A 17171-nucleotide genomic window follows, 5' to 3' on the forward strand; every position below is an offset into this window, starting at 1 on the left:
ATTAGGTGGTTGAATGGATTGTGCCACTTCTACTTGCAGGCAAGGTCGAGACACTTTGAATGCTCTCCCATGTTAATAAACTCCCTGCAAGCAGAAAACAGCACAGCAGAAAGTGGACTGGGTTCCACCTTTCTTCCAGATTTCCTAGTAATTTACTTGCAGGGAACATTTTAGTTTGGGGAGCATTCAAAAAATGGCACCCCTGCAGCCTGAAGTAGGTTAGTCCACTCTACCCCTTCAGGAGTCAATCCTTTCATTCTGCAACGTGTGTAGATGAAGTATTAGCCATGCCATCTGAGGGAGAGAGGAGCCAATCATATTGAGAAATGCTTGCTTCTGCCATCTACTGCCCCAGCTATTGATTGAATTCTTGGTGTGCATATATGACCCTATCCAACCCCAGCATAGCATCCCTCCAGTGGCTGTTGCTGCTGTCTATCTTATGTTTCTTTTCTTATGTTTCTTGAGATATTTTTACTTACTTATTTATTCATATTTCTCTTTGTAAACTGCTTTGAGAACTTTTGTTGAAAAGCAATATATAAATATCCATACTAGTAGTCATAGTAGTATGGGGCAATAGCCAGATGAACTACAATTACTGTGAAGGGAAGAGCAGACTGCCTGCTCCTGAAAAAGGCTCTGTTTGTTAAGTTAAAAGGAGGAGGGGGGAAGAAATGAGCCCAGGAATAAGGCATATAGTGCATGCCTAGCATGCATGGTCAATATGTCCTTGAGAGCCTTCCTTTAGATCAAGTGCTGAATGCCTGTGTTTTAATAGGTAAAGGGAGCAGAGATCCAACTCCATCTTCCACCAGGTCAATAATTTTATATAATAGTAATGTCTGCCATCTGCAGTTTCATTACAATTTGTACCGCTACATTGATGGAATTCTGATGTTCCTTCTTCTTCTTTTGGTTTACAGTTTTTCTCCCAGTTCTCTTTCCTAATATAAATATTTCAAGTGTTATAATATAGGGGTACACGTGTTATACAGCCTGTGGGTGCAAGCCCTTTTGTTCCGTTAACCACTCTTATTCATCTCCATTCAGAACTAGTCTGTTCTGAAAGGTTGCATTCATTAAAAAGAGAATGGGCTCTTTTTTTCAGCTGAAACCTTTTGCATATAATTCTTAGCTGGAACTGCATTGTCTAAGGAACAAAAGATGTGCACGTTAGTCAATCAAGCAACCCCTTGAAGGCTAATCCGCGAAGACTAATATTAAGCAATATTGCCAAATTCCACAGAAGCAGCAGGAAGTTTGTGTTACCATAACAAATTTTATACAACATATTCCTATTATTTTTCAAAGGTATGATTGGTACCAGGGATCAATGTCCAGACGATTGCTAAGTTTGGGGCCTCGCTACAGCAGCATGCTGATTAGCTGAAATGGCAGCAGTTGATTTCTTAAACCACTTCTATTTGGTCATACAGCCTCTGCCAGGGCGTTGCAAGAGCCTCACATTTCAACTAAACTGAATTGAAATTTTTAACATTAATGATTTATCATGGTAATGACTTGTGAGTCACAGCCGTGACATGTCTTTACACTGGAAGGAGGCAGCAGACTTGCCTAAGGCTAATTTCACAGTAGTTTAATTATTAAGAGATGCCTTCCTTTCAAATGTATTTTTCTGAATGTATTCGAGAAGGGGGGCGGGATGGAAGCCCTGGACAGAGAAGATCTCTGTTTATCGACAGGGTAGTTTACAAGCAGACAGCTACACTGCAGTACATAGACAACATTTCTTCAGCTGATCTGGTTAATTAAAATGCAGGCTTACAACAGGCTCTCTTAGAGCTGCAGCTGAATAATCCATGGCCTTTTTTCCTCCCTGCAGGGCCACAGTGCACTTTGGGTAAATGGGACAATTCCAGGAGAGTTTAATCAGAGTTGCAATCTGCAACATTCTCTCTCTCTCTCTCTCTCTCTCTCTCTCTCTCTCTCTCTCTCTCTCTAGTCCAGGCTTAGGGCCAGTGCTTAATTTCTAAAATGTGAGGCGAGGTGCCAGGATTCAGACTTGCCTGTAAGATCATCTTTATGGACATTCTAAGTACCTTTGTGTTTAAACAACGACAGTAGCCCTGGGGAAATTCAAACCTGGAAAGGTTAATAGTCAGGAGTGTGTACGTTCACAACTGCTTGTGTGCATGGTACATGGTGGTATTTTAAAACAACATTCTAGTCCTCGTCATTGCAAAGAAAAGCAGTCCAATCTAAGGCACGAGAATTGAACTGGCAGCCAAAGTCATTAATTATTATTTACATTTTATAACCCGCTCTTCCTCCAAGGAGCCCAGAGTGGTGTACTACATACTTAAGTTTCTCCTCACAACAACCCTGTGAGGTAGGTTAGGCTGAGAGAAATGTGACCGGCCCAGAGTCACCCAGCTAGCATCATGGCTGAATGGGGATTTGAACTCGGGTCTCCCCGGTCCTAGTCCAGCACTCTAACCACTACACCACGCTGGCTCACTAAAGTGGCTATTAAATATAGCCACTTATGATAAAGTCATGCAGAATAAATGTATCTCATTACTTGATTTGAATAATTTATCCTGAATACAGAATTGAGTTTCCTTAACATAGAATTTCAGGTAAAATGTAAGTTTTGGCATCTGTGACACCCCGGCTTGAAATATTAAAAATAAAATAAGAGTAATCATTCTGTTATAAACAGGAATACTATGGTGACAATATGGTGAATCCTACATTGCAAAAGCACCTATCGTGATGTAAATTGTGCCAGTCCAGGAATCCTGTGTCTTTAGTACAGAGGTGCACAATCTTAAGGTTTCTGGTAGCCACTTTTCACATTATTATTTTTGGCCAGAGCCCTGGAAACTATCACCATGAAATAACAACTTGGGGAGGCAGAGTTAGTTACAAACTCACAGCTTGTACAAAAATTTACATTGACAGAAGAAATGATTCTGATAGTAAAACAAACCAACCAACCCTGAATTCCAGGAGAATTTTGCTGCATGACAGAAGGGGGGGGGGGGAAGAGATGCTGCTTTGTGGGGAAGAAACGAGAAAGTAAAAACAACCCTGATCACTCAGAAAGAGATTAAAACTGGTAAAGCTTTGGTGAAACTGGTGAAACTCAACCAGCCAATCAGATTCAAAGTATGGGCTGGAAGGGAAGTGAGGGAGAAACAAAATCAGACACCTGGACAACTACTTCAGATAAGCCAGGGAGCTCCTGAGCCACCGAATGTCCACTCCTGATCTAATCTTGTAGAAGAAAGAATTGTAGCAGTGTCACGTTCTCACCCAGCATAACCAACTGCACCTGCCAACATTTCCTCTTCTGTACAGTTACCTAAGATACAGAGATACTGTCCTCTTTTGCATCTGACCACCTCACAGAGTACAGACTTAAGGTCCTGAATGCTTTGTTAATTGTGCTAATGTAGTCATGCTTTTAAATGTGCTCTCTACAATCCAGCTACTAGCAAGTAGGAGCAATAGCCCTGGTACAAAAATAATAACAATAAGTTCAGAGAAACACGTTCCCCCTTGTAAAATTGGGACAGAATTATGGCTTTCATTAGGGAAGTATTAAAGGCATAAGGACCAACCTGAGCCTTTATAGCCAGATTAGTATTGTATATAATAGAGAAGATATTGAATGTTGTATTTTTGAGCACCACAATTAGCTTAGGTTACCATGGTCTTCATTAGGAAACAGTGTTTGATTGACAGTAGTAATACTGAATACAAATACCAGAGCCCAGCAGCAGCAATAACCTTATGCTCTTCTACTTCTGTTTATGATCCCAGGAACCAAAACTAGAATGGCCTATGGGAACTGAGGCAATTTCAGAGCCAATGAATTTCCCTTTCTTTTCATTTCTCATACTATATGTGACTTTAATACCCATAGATGTGGAGGCTTTGATGTTTGTAGTGTAGCAAGGTGCCACACAATAAGCAAACCAATGAAGCCGTGATACTTAAACAGCTACACCTGGGTCCAAATAAAAATGAAGTTCCAAGTCCTCCAAACATCATTTGTCATTAAATCCCAATGGACACAATCAAACAAGTTAGTTGTGAACCCAACAGAAAAAGTTAGTCATGACTAATTTGAGTTATTGAGATAAATTGGATTGAAGCCACAACTATCTGTAGTTGGATTAGGGCCAGCATCTTTACCTGTTATCTGATGAACTGGTTGAAGATATTAAAATATCAGGTGAAGGGTGAGTAATATAAAGGAATGAAGGAAGGGTGAGTAATATAAAGGAATTCTACAAACTTAACAGATAATGGGAGCCTTATAGGATTTCCTCTTCATCCAGCATGTTTCATCCTGCCCGACTCAAAAGATACTCCAAGGAATTTAACATGTTTTCGATCACTATATTAGCCAGCACCATCTCCAGTATCAGCAAATACATTTTAGGATAGCTGAACATGTTCTTCTTTTACATAGCAAAATGCATTACAAAAGGGGCTCCCTGTCCCAGAATGGCTCCGCCATGTCCTCAGCCTCAAACAACTAAAAAGGACTCAGATAGCAACAAGAAAGAGCCAGGCAAATCCTCATCACTAACACCAGTTGAGAAGGTACAGCAGCCTGGACAAACTGGACAACAGGTCTCAGGAACCTGCACCCCTAGAGACAGCCCCCCTGAGTTGGACTCACACGAAGGAATCAGATCCAGGTGTATAAGGAACTCCTTGCCCTTCAGTGTCCCCTTTCTGATGCAGGGAATGCATCAGGCAAGAGTCCAGAGACTGCCCTTTAAGGATCCACACTCTGCAACAGAGTGGGAGAGATGGAGGGAGGGAGGCAAGGCCAAAGGGACATAAAAGGTCAGTTGAAACTGGAACTCTGTGGAATCAACTTGCTTCTTTGGAGTTCTCCAAGGTCTTGCAGGAGACTAATGCAGACAGGCTCACAATCTAATTAGAAAAAGAGGGAGGCAGCAGCAACAACAGCTGCAAGGGATGCTATACTGGGTTGAACAGGCAGAATTGCTCTTCCCCTGCAAGATATAAAAGACAACCACCACTCTAAATGGTGCCTCTCTGCCTATTTAGCAGGGATTTGATCTGGACAACCTTTCTGAATGTGCAAATGACTCAACACTGGGTGTTTAGAAGGGAATAAACAAGTTTGTTATGCTTGTATTAATTGTATGGCTCCTGACACTGCAACTGTGACTATGCTTTAGAAATAGTTCCTGCTTCACATTTGGGAATCAAAGCAATTTTCAGTTCATTACACTGTATGGTTTTTATGAAATTAAAGTCAGTAACAGGAAAAACAGTGCTTTTGTTATTCTGGCGCCACCACAGTAGTTTGACTGTGTACATGAGAACCCTCTCAATCTACTGAGAGTCCTAGGAGCATGTCGTATACTGGCTCAGACTAGCTCAATGCTGTCTGTACTGACTGACAGTGGCTTTTCAGGGTTTCAGAGAGAGGTCTTTGCCAGCCGTACCTGGCAATGTCAGAGATTCAGCCTGGGACCTTTTGCATGCAAAGCACACACTCTACAGCTAAGCTAAACTCCTTTTGCCTTCCATCCTGAGAGGAATTCTAGCAGGCTAGTAGGTAGCATTCTCTTCTCTGAGGTATCCGGGAGAAGAACCTATCTATCCAAAGCCATTAACTGTACGCATGGTTAGTGTTTTGTTTTGAAAAACTAGGAAATGTGTTTTTGTGCTGTGGGAGAACTCAATGAAAGGTATACATTACTCGCACAAATACTAGAAATGGCAGTATAACATAACAATGAGATACATTTACTCATCTAGAAAAGCTTGTGCATGCACAGCCAGCCTATCCATGAAATGGATGCTTCAGACAGCAGGTGTACAGGGGACACCTGTCCCACAATCGCTGGCCTCTGCCCAGCCACCTCTGGTGCACTCCTTCTTACCCAGCACCACATCAGTGCCATGCCTTCTCCCCCGCCCCGTTCCTGCCATTTTTAAAAAGGAGGGACCAAAGAGGAAGCATGAAGAGAAGTGATGGATTAGCGCGTCTCGGCACTCTAGAGCCTCCTCCCCCTTCTTCCATGCTCCCTCCTCCTCATTTTAAAAAAGTAGGAGTGGGAACCAAGGAGGGGGTGCAACAGCGGCATACTGTGGGATGAGTGGTAGGAGGAGCAGAAGCAGCGGCACTCCTACACGGTCAGATAAAAGGAAGAGCAAGAGAGAGGAGGCAAAGAAGCTGTGGTGGTAGTGGCACACAATCAGCTAAGCAGGGGAGAACCAACGGGCAAGGCAAGGCAAGGCACCATGCCAGGGAAGGCAGTGCCTTGCCATGCCACCTTAGGCACTGGGGGACTTGGGCCGGCCCTATCCGCATGCACAGCAAGGGTTCAGGTTGTTTGGTTCTGTCTCAGATGTAATGAAATAGAAACAAGTTCTGAATGTATTTGTGTGCTGAATTAATTTTAATTAAAACTGCACTAGGCAGTGTGTGTGTGTGTGTGTGTGTGTGTGTGTGTGTGTGTGTGTGTGTGTTTCAAGACAGAGGCCCCAGTCGCCCATAAAATTAAATACTTTATTTATTAAGCAGTGCTTCTAATCACTGTGAAAAACCTGCAGGATTCTACTTTTCCTGATAGCTTGTCAGGCATTGTACAAATGATGGCAACTTGCAGACTTTCAAGATAAACATATTGCTCTGCCTGCAAGTCAGCAAAAGAGCAGTGCCGCACTGGATTCTTTTCATTAAAGTAAATGGATTAGAACTCCCACAATCACCAATACGGCAATTAGGCCAGCATAGTAAACCAAAAGCCAGAGATTTAATTTTAGTATTAAAAGCTCTCCATACTTCTGTCACTGATGATCTATTTGTCTGAAGCCTTATTATGCCAAAGCAAGCTGAAGATCTGATATGGATAAATAATTCATTGTTTGCATGTTTGTAAGTTCGATGTAAATGCATTCAGTGCTTTCCTAGAGACGATTACCGAGTCTTGATTTCCATACTTCGCATTCATGAATTCAAGTTAGTGAATAATACTGGGTCATAGTTAAGACAGGATTTTGCTTACTGTGGTGGTGGGTTTAAAAATCAGTTCCATTCTCCATCATGGCTGTGAATGAAGGTTTAGCTTTTTGTTTCAAAGCTATGAAGCTTATTACAGTGGAAATTCAGGGACTTCAGGATGCCCACCAGCCCTACCCTCCCTGGATCCAGTGGCATTCTGCCAGGCATACAACCTTCCCCACCAGAGAGGTATAACTATAATAGGCAAGGGGAGACAGTTGTCTGGGGGCCCACTGCCTTGGAGGGCCCCCCAGAGGCAAGTCACATGTCTGACTCCCCCAGCCGTGCACCCGCCCGGGCTTCCTTCAGTTGTATTCATCCTCCAAAATTGATGTGAGTGTTAAGACCTGGAGCTACCAGAACAGCGTGTCTTTCTCTAGTACCATTAAATGACTTCAAACAGAAGTGTTGGTAAGAAGAGCTGGTCTTGTGGTAGCAAGCATGACTCTTAACTGAGCAGAGCCCACCCTGGTAGCATATGAAAGGGAGACTTGATGTGTGAGCACTGTAAGATACTCCCCTTAGGGGATGGAGCTGCTCTGGGAAGAGCAGAAGGTTCAAAGTTCCTTCCTTGGCATCTCCAAGATAGGGCTGGGAGAGATTTCTGCTTGCAACCTTGGAGAAGCCACTGCCAGTCTGTGTAGACAATACTGAGCTAGATGGACCAATGCTCTGTCTCGGTGTAAGGCAGCATCCTATGTTCCTAAATGACTGTCCAAGTAGGATACATGGTCACCCTTGTCTGATAGTATGATCCTACTCTTTCTCCACATGTTAATTGTGCCCAGAGTGGCTGTATGCACAAGGCTTTTGTTTGTTGTTTTATGGACAGATTCTAATTCATGTGAGTATTTTACCTTTCACTTCATAATGACCTTAGTTCCTAAATAATCTTCTGTAATGGACCCTGTCAAAAGTTTTCTGAATGTCCAAATAAATTACATTCAGCAATTCTACTTCACCCAGTTTATCTTGTCAGAAAATACTGATTACCAACACGGTGAAGTCACAGCAAAAAATATTACTCTGTTTCTGCTAAAGCAGTCAAAATGGTTTAAGAAACTCTAGTTTGGACTCTCTGAATACTTCACAAATAATAAACTAAACCATTGTGAGATTGTCATAAATAGCAAAGTGTGGGATATCTGCTCTCCACCATTTTATTTGTCAGGGGAAAAATGGCAAAACTAAATTCAAATATAGCCCTGAATTATTTTGCCTTTTACAAATAAAAATAAAATCATGGGCAAGACCAAAATTGGGTCAGACCAAGCCAGTTCTTGAATGCGATCTTCAGAACTATTTGCCAAACACGTTGAAAGGTTCAGATCCTCACTGACTTACAAACTTCTAGTGTCCTTGGTCCCTTCACAGAGTCCCACAGCTCTTCACCTGCCTTAATTATGATGCTGACACCACTATCTTTTCTCGTCCTGGGCTATCTCATCCCTAAACATAATGGGCATTACATTTTAAGTGGTCATTGTACAGCAAACAATATGGTACTGCAGGCATGGATACTCTGGAAAGGAAGAAAGTTGGGACCTGTAGACGAGATCATCATAGAGGTTGGAGCCAAAAGACTATGAGCTTCTCACCAACACCAAACTTTGAATCTTAGAAGACTGAACCCAGATAGGTATACAGTACACTACTTGATATACTATTTTTAAAAATGTCATTGGCAAAGTATAAACATACAGGCATTGTTCTTATTTAACTGAATTGATTGGGTGAGGGGGCTAGATAAACAAATTATTAAACTATAATTCTGACTGAAAGAAAATATGGTCAACTACTCTCTTGCCTTCCTCCTCTTAAAATCAGTGAAATGTCAAGAAAATCAAGATTTATTATGTTAAAATGACAAGGGCTATGTCATTATGATTAGAATCCTATAGGGTAAGATTAGGATTCTCATAATCAGTACAAATTAAAATCTATTTTCTTATTTTGTGCAAACAGAAGGGTGCATAAGGTTAGGCAGAGATAGCACACATTTTTACAGGGCATAGCCAATGTACAAATCAGAGCACATTTATTTCCAGAAATGAAATGCCTATTATTATTTCAGCAGTTCATGCATCAGTGAATCTATATTGCAGCTTGAAGATAAGAAAAACAATCCTTTATTACCAAATAGAGGGCTGCTATACACAATGTAGATGGGAGAACACATGGCTATTTTAATCTTGCTTTTATGGTCCCATCTTGTACTTATTTGAAATACTTAACAGCAAGATTGCAATTTCCCCCCTTTCACTGCTTAAAGGACAACAATACAGATAAATAATTGTGGGTAAACATGTAAGTAATAACAACACTAATAATACTTTTAAATAAGCAGAATGTCTTTTTAAAAAAGAAAAGAAGAAGAAGAAACACCAGGATAGCTTAGACGGATGGAGACAGCTAATCAGTATATAGTTTTTTGGATGAATGTTATAACTAGTGAATATTTTAAAGAAAGATAATTAGATTTTCCTCATGGATTTTCCATATCAAGATTTTATTGGGATTTTTTGTTGTTGTTGCTGCTGCTTATTATTTAATAGACAATATACATAACATCCAACATTCTCCTGAACTAGTTATAGAGTTGCAACTGTTTTTATGTACAGAGGATCATTGCCATCAATAGTTGCAGCTTTTAGAATCATTTTAAAATCCTCTTAATTCTTGCCTGTTGTACAACTGTTGGCCTCTGCCCATAAAAAAGGGACAAACGTATAATGATCATGTAGGGTACCCAAATCTACAAAAAATCTATCTGGTTAAAAAAAAAGACAGATTTGCATCTGCACACCAAAAACAATATAGTACATTATTTTTTCTGTGCATCCATCAACCTGACTTTTTCATGTTGTCTCCCATTCCGTATGACCTGCATCCAGCAATTTTTTGTCTACAGATGACTAATCCCCTGATTTCATGATTACTCTCACATGTTTATTCTGGTAAAGGGGCGAATGCTTAAAGAAATGAAAACATACATCTGGCTTTAATGCAACTTTTGACAAATGAGTGTTAGATGTTGGTCAGAGAAGATACAAGAGCACTCATACCACTACAGGAGATACTGCATCTATCTACAAGTGGAAGTATCTATGTTGGTGTCTTCTAGACAAGAGCATTCTTAAAGCTTTCTTCTGTGGCTCAAAATAATTCTCATACCAAATCTAAAGGTAGCCCAGAAATCAGACCCAGGAAATCTGCAATACAAAATACATCAGCATATACAAAATGGCACTGCTTCAAAAGACAGGCATAAACCTTTATTTTTAGAAAATGTATTTTATTCTCTCTAAGTTGACTGGTTGATACTGTATCATAGCATTTTAGAGTTGGAAAGGAGATCTTCTAGCCCTATAAAGTGCTTTAATGCAAAGCTGGCTACAAGACAGGCAACCAGTACAGAACTATTTTAATAATTAACTCAGAAACTCTGTTGAAAAAGAAAATAAGTATAGGATGCACAGAAGAAGTAAAATCAGTGGTTTGGAATTATATATGAACAAGCTAGAAACCGACAGATGTACTCCTTTTTACCATCACCATGAATCAAAGGCACCATACTGAGAATAGTTTTTTTAAAGAACCAGATTGGTTAAGTGGTTCACAAGTTAGCCTACGTGCACTTCAAAAGTTTGTGTCCACCATCTTAAATCAGGGATGATGACATCATCACATGTGTGTCACTCACTGCAACAGTACCTAATTTGGTTTAAATTGGTTAGACAGTCCACAAATTAGCTGTCATGTCCCCACTCGAGGACACTGGAGAGGATGGGGGGGGCAGGGGACTTACTAGAAAGTGGGGAGATGCCTGAAGAGGAACAGGCCGGTGATTTGAATGGGAAGTAGTTGAGACAGGCTAGGGTGAGTGTTCATCGCAGGAGTGGCCAGCAGGGCTAGGATCAGTATCTGAGGATCAGTATCTGAGCCAGACATGAAACATCCACTATCTCGTTGAGGATGCAGGTGGGAAAAACACCAACAGCAGGTGAGAGAATTACAGAGAAGTAGTCGACTGACAAGAAGGCAGCAGGAGCCGGATTGAATCTATGGCAGCTGGCAGGGATGGAGTGTTGATTAAGTGCATGTAACTGCAGACTATGAATTTGGCAACCTGTGCCTTGAACAAACTGCTGGAAACAACACGTCTAATCTGCTTTGAACTTTTGTCAGAGAGTTTGTAAATCTGAAGTGGGCATCTGAAGTTTTACTGGAAAGCCTGGGTTATCAGATATGTACTGGGTTCATGGTGCTTTCACTCCTCGTTTCTGTATTCATGGTGAGACTGTTAAAACCTATCATTTATCAGTAAAGCTGAAACTTGAGCTACAATTCTAACTGGCTATTGTGTCATAAATCTCTGGTCAGCTTCTTCAGTAGAGTGAGCCCGTGACATTAGCCTGCTTGCACCTTAGATGTTCACGTGGCCTCCATCTTAAATTGGAGTGGATGACAGCATCACACACCACGCCATTTGGGCATCCCTATGTGTCCCTACAGCTGTAGCAAACAGTTAGGTGGTTCACAAGTTAGCCCACTTGCACCTCAAAAATTTTTGCATCTGCCATCTTGGATCAGGATGGGTGACATCATCACAAACTACACCATTGAGGTGTCCTTATGTATCCCTACAACTGTACCCGATTTGGTTCATATTGGTCCAGGCATTGCAAAGTTGATGGACGGACACACACACACACACACACACACACACACACACAGAGAGAAAGCCGGCTGATCTCATACGCCTACTGGAAAGTAGGCTAAAAAAAAAGTTTTATTCAGGTACTACAGACTGCTTCCATCTGAGGCTTACTGAGCTTTTAGTTACAGATAAAACTACTCAGTAGGTTACAGGAATACTTCAGAAGCACCCCAAATGATGTTGGGGTGGCACACTTTAAAAATCTTGGTTATCCAGTTACAAAGAAAAGGTATGTAGGAAAATGCAAAAGCACACTTAAATGTGTACAGAGTCTTTTGCTATGCCCTAGGTACATGGAGCATAGTCTAGTGTTTCTTATTTCAATTACGTTGTAGCTAAACTATAATAGAACAGTATCAGGAATATGCAAAACACACACACAGGAATATAAATTCTAACGCAAAGTCTGACTAAACAAACTTCTCCCTAGACTAAACATCTTTAAGCCAAAGCCCAGGCTTCCTTTTCTTGAACTTACCAAACTCCAGTTTCCTGCCCTCCTATCGTTCAAGGATCCGTAGTCTTTTTCCTGCAGCCATTCTTCCTGGCCACATGTCCTTCTCTAACAAAGAACTGCCTTCTTCCTCCCAACAGCGCCCAGGTCCCACCCACCTGGTATGCTGACTGGCCGAGCCCTGGAGTTCACCAGCGTGTCAGTCAGGACAGGGTTGATTTCTGGTTAACTCTTTAGGGGGAGATATGGCTGATCACTACAGCTCTTATTTCAATGGCCTTATTTCAATGGCCTTAATCCCCATTTATCCTGTTCCAGGTCAAGCCAAGGCATCTACTGTGGCAGGGTTCTGGAAGTGAAACAGACCCTGGACAGCTCCAAGGAAAAGATGGGTCAGGAGTTTGAATAATTTTAAGTAGGCAATCAAGAGAGCTGGATACAACAGGCATGAGATGGATATTGTTCCAGCAGATGCTTTGAGTTCACTGTTGGTTTTCATAGATGTTTCTCAGGGTAGAGTGGATTGGCCCCACCTCTTCTCTGGGGAAGGTTCTAAAATGGCCTTGTGTGATTTTTTTTTTAACACTCCGGGGGTGTTGGGGGACTTCTATCTAGGCTGGCAGATTCTTGAGGGATTCCTCTGAGTCAGAGCATGAAGGCAGTGTTTTGTACTTGGGTCATGGTGAGGGTACTGACTGTGGTTCCACTGCTTTAGGAGGTCCTGGAGGCCCCCCAGTACCCTGTCTCATACTCTGAAATGTCTGCCTCAGCCCCCTAAGTGAGCAGAGTCCCAGATCCAGGGTCAGAACACCATTTCCTACTGCAACCAAGCTTCAGGCTATGTAACTGAAACAATGAAGTTCTTCTCAAGATCCGTGAGAAGAGCTTTTGTTGGGTCTGCAGGGAGAGCTCTCCCCACAGACGACCCTGCCCAGAGCCCTGGGAGGCCAAATCGGCCACCCACACAACTGCCGGCTCCATCACGAAGCCGGCAGAGTGGCGGGGATCGGGGGCCGGCCGGCCCCTGGAAGTTCCAGGATGCCCTGCGCAGGCACACGGGGCATCCTGGAAAGACCCCCAAGGCCAGGAGGCTGCTTGTCGTCACTCTGCAGTGACACATGAGCAACAAAATGAGGTTAATGGAGTGCACTCTCGCTCATTTAAGGGATGAGTGTTCTAAGTGGGCTAGCCACCTTGGGAGCACTGGGATCGCCCTATGGTTCTCACAATCAACAGAAAGCAGGCTAAAGGAGCTTAGCCCACTTTCTGTTGATCGTGTGAATAGCCTCAATAATACAGCCTTCCCCTGTTTACCATGGCCTCGATTTCCCTTCCCTTCCTCTGTTGTCTCCCTTCTGTCATTAGCAGAAATTATTGCAATAGCAATAAAAATAGCAATAAAAAATAGCAACAAGGAAATAAACAATTTCTTTGTTTACCCTGCTTCCATTTCCCTTCCTTTCTTCATGCAGAGGAAAGGAAGGGGAATGGAAACAGGAGTAAACAAGGAAAGAATATGCAGTTGTTTCAGTTACAGATATATACAAGCTTAGTTACAGTAGGGAATAAGAACTAATGTGTTGTGCCAAAGGCTTCATGAAAAAAAAGGGGTTTTAAGAATACAAATACGATGAATATTTATATACCACTTTTCAACAAAAGTTCCCAAAGCGGTTTACATTCAAATGAATGAATGAATGAATGAATGAATGAATGAATGAATGAATGAATAAGGCTCCCTTTCCCCAAAAGGGCTCACTAAACATAAGACAGACACCAGCATCAGCCAAAGGAGGGATGCTGTGCTGGGTATGGATAGGACCAGTTGCTCTCACCCTGCTAAATAAAGATATTTGAAAATAGTAATAGAAACCATGTCAAACAGGGGTTTCAGGAGTTAGTTCCAAGCATAAGGGGCAGAAAGGGAGAAGAAGCAAAGTCATTTGAAAGAAACCCTCAAGGTGGTTGAAGATGGTGGAGGAATGAAGGTCATGAGCAAAGTATAACAGGATAACAGCTGAGAGGCAGAGAGGGACGCCATGGAAGGCAATGACAAGAAGCTTGTGCTGCATCTGGGACTGAACAGGAAGCTGGTGATGAGATTTAAGGAGAAGCACGACATGGTCAGTGTGACAAGAGAGATGAATTATTTCATCATCAGAGAACTGGGTAGAGGTTTCATATGTGTTTATGTGAAAAAGTCTACTAAATTATGTGGTTTCAGTTTTCAAAAAGCTTCCTGTAATGGTAACATTCTGGCATGCATTAAGGTCGATCATTATTCTGCCCTCCAGTATTACCAGTCCTCCTCTTCTTTCTCTAATGACAGAAACAAGCAGCACAGAGATGCAGGCAGGTTGTCAGATTTCCTGGAGGTATGGTAAAGTCTGTTATTGTTCTCCTTGTTTTCATTAAGAAAACCCATTGGAAATCCTGTCTTCACAGATCGTAGACAATAAGCTGAGTTTTAGCAGCTATGCTAATTAAAACAATGCCAAATCACTTTGGAAGGCCATTATTTGGCTGCAGTGCCTAATTTTCTTTCTGCCTCCTCCGGAAAATCTTAATGAGTAGTAGGATTTTGCAATAGAATTCAGCACTAGTGAAGCATCAGGCCACACACATGAAGCTATGTACATACAGCAGCACCCTTCTCAGCAGTTCAGACCTCATGAGAGTAAAATCTGTTTCGTTGTCCAACCCACTGGTTTTACATATGTAACAATTATCCTGGGATATACAGTCCACTCTAGAAGCATCTCACACAAAGCAGGTTTTACTGACTGCTGCTACTGTGGGTGAAAAAGATGATGGACTAGAGTGACTAATTCTGCCTGAAACAACACTTCCCTTTTTTACCCTTGAACCCATTCCATTGAGACTCTTCACTTGGACCAGTCATGGCTACAGATGCTCCAACTGCTGAACAGTCATGTCAGCACTAAAGGCTTCTCCATGACAAGGTGGCCTGCTATGCCACTAAAGCCTTCAGAGCCATTAGAACCATTCAGGGTTGCCAAGTTTCAGGATCTGATCTAAAGTTTCAAGGTTTCAGCCTCCTTTTCAGGCTCTGTATGGGAAGGAGTACAGAGGTCAGAATGAAGCTAATTTCTGCTTGGCTTGAAAACATTTAGCAACCATTCTACCCCACACCTAGTATTATTAGTATTATTATTACATGTATATCCCGCTCTTTCTCCAAGGAGCCCAGAGCGGTGTACTACATACTTGAGTTTCTCTTTCACAACAACCCTGTGAAGTAGGTTAGGCTGAGAGAGAAGTGACTGGCCCAGAGTCACCCAGCAAGTATCATGGCTGAATGGGGATTTGAACTCGGGTCTCCCTGGTCCTAGTCCAGCACTCTAACCACTACACCACACTGGCGTGGTGATGCCATCATCATCATCCTGAGACACCAGGTACAGGCAAACTCTTATCCCTGCCCTCCCCAGGTGCCAGCCTCTGCCCGATCATGCTTCAGTAGGTTTTACCCCATCCCACTAGACTCCACCCCGCATCTCCCCTGCATCTTGGGGTCCAAGCCTCAGAGGATCTGGCAAGCCTAGAATAAGATTGCCATCTCCTCTGGATTTCCGGGTATTTGCCAGATTTTAAGCTTGCATCCCCAGCTTGCCCAGATTCCCAGCTTTCATTTTTAAAAAAAAATTTTTTTTAAGCTAAGCTCTAGCTCTTGTAGAAGTAGAGTTCAGAGCAAAATGTGTGTTCACTTTTCTGTTCAACCATTGGACTTAGAGAAAGGCAGGCAAAGCACAGTAGGTTGGCTTGGAGAGCTCCACAATAAGTCATGCCCTGAGGAATGTTGCCTTTGTTTTTTGTCTATGGGGCAGCTGAGAGGATAGCTTGATTTTGATGTAAATCACGGGCTATCTGTGTAGTGTAATGTTTAACATTTTTGCCTTTATAGTGCAATCCATTCTATACATAGCTATTTAGACAAAAGTTCCATTGGTTTCAATCAGATTTTCTCCCAAGTAAGTATGTATAGAATTGCTGCCTTAATTGAAAAGCTTAGTGTATTTTTTGTTCTATTGCTGCTATTAATATCTCAAACTTAATGGGTATTGACACGATCTACCAGGTGGGCAAGAATTTCACCTAGCTTTCCCCAGATGATAAAACAAATGTTGCCTGGAGCTTGGACTGCACTTCCCAGAAGACCCGTGCTGTGCCAAGCATTGGGGCGATTCTCCTGTCAGACTGGTGTTCTAGGCACCTGTCTCTGTGTGTGCTTGGGCTACAAGCAACCGGGCTAAGGGTGTGCTCATGCCTTTAACCTCAGCTAAGAGTCAGCCTAGGGCCTGGGCTTGGCAGTACAGCAGTACCAGGATCCACATGGATCCTGGAAGTTCTCACAGGCAACCAAGCCTGGGCTTGGCTGTCCAAACCTGAACTTGGCTGTTTGTGAGAACAGCCTTTTTGTGTAGTCTTCATTTATTTTCTATAGAGATTATTTTGTTTTTGTGTCTTTGTAAATTTTGCTTTAAGCTGCCATGAATTCTCCTGGCCCCCTGCTCTTTTCCAGCCTACAGTAGTATTCTAAATCAAAAAGAATCATTTTGGAGTTACATTTTACGTTCTTATCTCAGGATATATACTGTGACCATGACAAGGCTCTGAAAGCCTTAATCCCTAGTGCCGGTTTTGTAGGGTCAATTGTAGAATTTAGCGGTGATGAGAATGCACTCAGCACTGCTTCTCAGGACGATCTTTGATTCGATATCTTCACCAATCTTATCTGGTATCTTCACTTTCACCAATAAATAGAAATTTTAAAGTAGCATATTTAAACCAATAAATAGTTTAAACAGTTTCACAATAAATAGCATATTACGATATTGGGAAATGGGTGGTAGTCTGCAGTTGGTGAGGAATCCATGAGAACACTACACACAGCTTATTAGACAAGCTTAAAAATGTGTATATTAGAAAGTGTTGGGATATAATGTCTG

At 42.1% G+C, this 17171-nt stretch overlaps 2 protein-coding genes across 12 annotated transcripts in view; one reads left to right on the top strand and one right to left on the bottom strand.

The window, feature by feature from the left end:
* The window catches only part of CTNNA3 (catenin alpha 3), a 1115062-nt gene that overhangs the window by 707557 nt on the left and 390334 nt on the right, over window positions 1–17171 (bottom strand). The window lies entirely within an intron of this gene.
* LRRTM3 (leucine rich repeat transmembrane neuronal 3) overlaps window positions 1–17171 on the top strand; it is a 177253-nt gene that overhangs the window by 33213 nt on the left and 126869 nt on the right. The window lies entirely within an intron of this gene.

Source organism: Hemicordylus capensis, chromosome 3 (assembly GCF_027244095.1).
Source record: "Hemicordylus capensis ecotype Gifberg chromosome 3, rHemCap1.1.pri, whole genome shotgun sequence".
Classification (NCBI taxonomy): domain Eukaryota; kingdom Metazoa; phylum Chordata; class Lepidosauria; order Squamata; family Cordylidae; genus Hemicordylus; species Hemicordylus capensis.